A 5032-nucleotide genomic window follows, 5' to 3' on the forward strand; every position below is an offset into this window, starting at 1 on the left:
AGTGTCACAAGTTATCGGTGAATTGGAAATTGTCTTATATTATAAAATAAATTTACGGTACCTGTAGTCGCAGCAACTGAATATTCGTACAATCGTAGTTTTCACTGACTCTAGGTATTAACAATTTATTTTAATAATTAAATTCAAACTTCTAAAACCACTAAATTAAAGAAAATTCTTAATGATGTAAGTGTACGGACACTTGTATTATATGATTCAATACGGAACTAGTAATAAAGCGTGAGAACGCTGAAAACTAAACTAGTACGGAACTAGTAACAAAGCGTGAGAACGCTGAAAAACTAAACTACTACGGAACTAGTAACAAAGCGTGAGAACGCTGAATAAAAAAAAAACACTGAACTGTTTGACCCGAACTGATGGAAAAAAAAGAGAATGATTGATGTGTGACAGCACTTTTCATAATTTTTCATTGGGTCCTATTTGGTCTATTGTTTGGGGGAAATCTGTGTCCAATCAGGACGCAGTTCCCTTGGGTCCTTCCCCTTTCCCTAAGATTTCCGTTAGGGAAGTGGAAAAGACACACCCCAATGCAGGCCTATGCGCACCCACACATACACCCACATGTACAATATTTTATTTATAACGATATATCTTAAATTTAAATATTTAAATTTATTTATACTTATTGTTTAAATTTATTTATTATACTTCGTAATGATGATTTGTTAACTCAAAATATTAATTTTAATTAACATTAAATTTTTTTTCCTCTTTGATTGGCGTTGAGCCTATTATTTTATTTATTGTTATAAATTTTCTAATTTGTTAGTCAATTAAATCCTAACTTAAATTTAAAATAGGTGGCTAGCAGCCGACTCTATTTATGATATTAAAAAGTGAAAATAATATTTTCAATCTTAAATTTTAAATTACTCATGACGTTTTTGTAAGAATTATTTATTAAATTTTTAATTATTCTTTCAATTGAAGTTTATAAGTTGTTCATTGAATCATTCTTTTATTTATTCAAAAAGTCTATGTTTTAGAAATTATTATTGAACTATTAATTATTCTCGTAGTTGAAATTGATGAGTTATATATTTGAATTTATATTTGAATGATAGTATTACGGTTAGAGATTATTTATTTGATTATTAATTTTTCTCGTAGTTGAAGTTGATGAGTTATATATTGGAATTGCGTTTTAAAAATTATTTACTGGATTGCTATTTATTATTTGAATATTTTCCTATTTTATTTATTCTTTTAAATTGTTTATTTAAATATTTTTTTCCATTTGTTTTAAATTATTGAGTTTTATTTAATGACCATTTCGTCATTAAAATAAATTTTTTATTTGTTTTGTGATGCCACGATGTCTCGACAAAGTGCACTCAAAGAGAAAGTAAGGGATTAAGATTATATTTATTTATAGCTCAAAATATATGTTCCACGTACACTTTTGTTGATAAATATTTTTGTTTTCTACGAAAAGTGTTTCCAGATGGCCCTTGGGCCTTTACAATTGCCCGAGGGGTCATTAAGATTACGTTTGGGTGTTTGCTCTAGCATTTCAAAAAAATGTCAAAGCAAACAAGTCTAAATCCCTTAAAAGCATTTTTTTCAACTACGTCATGCCTTATCACTAAATTTGTTTAAAATAAAATCTGGTCGCCAGATAAATTTTAATTGAAGAAAAAAAAAACCAAAAAGGTAAAAATTAAAATTGAAAAACAAATTGTAACGTTTAGCATCTGAGCTGGACGTAACATATTGTTTTCACCCCGATTTGCGAAAATCGAAATTTCATCGGATGTCGACGTTTTAAGGTCCTAGGAAGCTATATTGACTATTTTCAGAATGATGTCCGAGTGTCTGTATGTATGTGTGTGTGTGCGTGTGTATGTGTGTATGTATGTGTGTGACCGGCTTATAACTTTTTAACTAATGAACCGATTTGGATGGTTAAGGCGGAAAAAAAAATTTTTTTTTTTTTTAGTTTTTTATTGATTTCTCAGAAACGACTTGAACGATCGACTTCAAAATCTGATTAGCTCTAGAACTCAATAAAACGCGTCGATTGCCGCCTTAACCATCAAAATCGGTTCATTCGTTCGTGAGATATCGCGGGCAAAAGAAATGCCAAAAAACGGTTTTTTGCGAATATCTTTAAAACGACTTAACCAAACAATTACAAAATTTGGTCAGCTCTCGAACTCAATAAAACACGTCGATTGCCGCCTCAACCATCGAAATCGGTCGATTCGTTTGTGAGATATCGTGGGAGAAAGAAATGCTAATAACGGTTTTTTTCAAAAAGAAGGGGATACAATAGTATTTTCGAGCTCGAAGAGCTTGAAAATGTACTCACAACAATGTTTTCGAGCTCAAGGAGCTCGAAAACAGGGGGAAGTTTTGGGGCTGACCCACAGGGTTAACCGATAGACAGATTTTTTTTCTATAGTTGCCGTGAAAATATCGTTAAAAATGATGAAAAAAAATTCCGGTAAAGTTTAAGCTCTTAATATTAATATCAAGAGATGGCAATTTGTGATTTAGGATTTTCCATTTAAATAACATGGAAAGAAAAAATTATTTTAGTTTGGAATTTTTTACCTCGGCAATGGCTCATAGTTCGAATAAGCCCAGCATACATAATGTAGGGAATTTAACGCTCTACAAAAAAAGTCTCTTATCATTTTTCGATAAATCCATCTGTTCAAAAGTTATTGGAGCTCGAAGTCAAGTTAGAGTAAATTTCGAGTTCTCTTTACTTTTCCGGCGAAACTATCGGACTTATAAAATCTCACGAAATCTTTTTTTGTAGACAATTTTATTTTCTACAATATATCTTCAATAATGTTTTTCAAATTCTGCATTGTTTTATAGTTATTTCCATTTTAATGCCAATCTCTTAAAATCGATCAGAACACTATTTTTTTAGGAGCTCGGCATTAAAATGGAAATAATTAGAAAACAATGCAGAATTTAAAAAAAATTTATCAATGATACTTTTTAGAAAATAAAATTGTCTACAAAAAAAGATTTCGTGAGATTTTATGATAAGTCCGATAGTTTCGCCGAAAAAGTAAAAAGATCTCGTAATTCACTCAAACTTGACTTCGAGCTCCAATAACTTTTGAACAGATGGATTTATCAAAAAATGATAAGAGACGTTGTTTGTAGAGCATTTAATTCCCTATAAACAGTCGTCTCAACCTTATCTGTACACTGAGCCATTGCCGAGATATAAAATTCCAAACTTAAAAATGTTTTGTTTCCACTTTGTTTAAATGGGAAATCAAAAATCACGAAGCGCAACCTCTTAATATTAATATTGAGAGCTCGAACTTTACCAGAAAATTCTCTGATGTCTCCAAAGACTCGAAAATTCGATCGGGACAGTTGTTCGGAAGTAACGCTGGAGCTAACAGCTGGAGCCTTCTTTACCATTCCACTTTACAACTCGAATCGGACGTCCGCATCGTCGGATGCTTCTCCATGGTCCGCGCCTTCTCCCACCTCACCAACCGACGTCTCATTGGTTGACTCTTAAAATTTCCCCTTCTCCTCGAATCCGAGACTTCTCATTGGAGCGCAGATACCGACGTCTCCCACTCCGCGGAGAACTTTCTCGAACCCGGGTCTCGGGTATAAAAGAAGGGACAATCAGAGCGGCAGCGCATTGACAAGATAAGACAGATAGATAGAGATTCATTGTTCAGCTGTCAAAGAGGTAGCACCTGTGAAGTATCTGAGCTCTTGAACAAAGATAAACATTTGGATTATTTGATACTCAACATGAGTACCAATAACGCCGGAGGGTCACTCGATCCAGACGGATTCACTAATTGCAATCGTAAAAGAAGAAAGAAAAATGAAACAATAAACAATGAAGTAAATGACATAGAAATGAATGAAGACAAGAAATCACGAAAACCAGCACCGATCATCATCAAAACTGAAGAACTAGAGCACGATAAGCTGCTCAAGCTAACACAAGAAATCAGAAAAATTCTACCTAATACGACAATGAAGCACACAAGACATACATTCACTATTTTCCCATACTCTCTGGAAGATCACAAAAACATTGAAGCTTATCTACAAAAAAAACATATATCTTATTATACATACGCGCATCCAGAAAATAAAGAAAAAAAGTTCGTTATCAAAGGACTGCCAAAACTAGAAGTGCAAGACATCATCAATGAAATCAAAAGTAAGGGAATCGATCCAATAAAAATAGTTGAAATGAAATCAAAAAGCGAAGTCAATATGTTTCCATATTACTACTTAGCGGTAGCCCCAGACACGGACGTTAATGCAGTGTACAAAATTAAAACCATCGATGCTTACATCGTAAAAATTGAAAGATATGTAAACTCAAGACAAGGTACTCAATGCTACAACTGCCAAGACTTCGGTCATGGCGCACTCAACTGTCATAGAAAGTCCAAATGCCTGAAATGTGCCGGGGAACATAAAACAAGTGAATGCACAAAAGATGCTGACTCACCAGCAAAGTGTGTTAACTGCGACAAGTTACATCCTGCAAACTACAAAGGATGCGAAGTATACGTAAAGTACTTAGAAAAACTCCAAAAAAGAAGAACCACTTATCAATCAACTAAACAACATTCTCCTCCACCACCAAGGACACCACAGCACTTTCCGGAGTTACCTAATTCGACGCCAACTGGACAACTACTAACTACACCTACAGCAGCCAACTACAATCAGGTTACAAAGATAAATCAAGTAAATAACACTTTAAATTCAAATCATAATCTTAGTAGCAATATTGATAATGTTAGTAATGTAGCTAGCTCAAAAGAAATTAACTTCATTAGTTCTCTAGTCGCTGAAATTAAGTCAATTCAAGAAATCTGTGATTTTAACAATATTCTTAAACAAATTAAAATATTAAATTATAACTTACGCCAAAACATTAACAATAAGAAAGCACAACTTGACGCGATTATAGATTTTACTGCACAAATAGGATTTGAGACTGATAACGAAAATGGCAAATAATAATAATGAACTACTTACAATAGGACACTGG

Source organism: Microplitis mediator, chromosome 4 (genome assembly GCF_029852145.1).
Source record: "Microplitis mediator isolate UGA2020A chromosome 4, iyMicMedi2.1, whole genome shotgun sequence".
In the NCBI taxonomy this organism is placed as follows: Eukaryota; Metazoa; Arthropoda; class Insecta; order Hymenoptera; family Braconidae; genus Microplitis; species Microplitis mediator.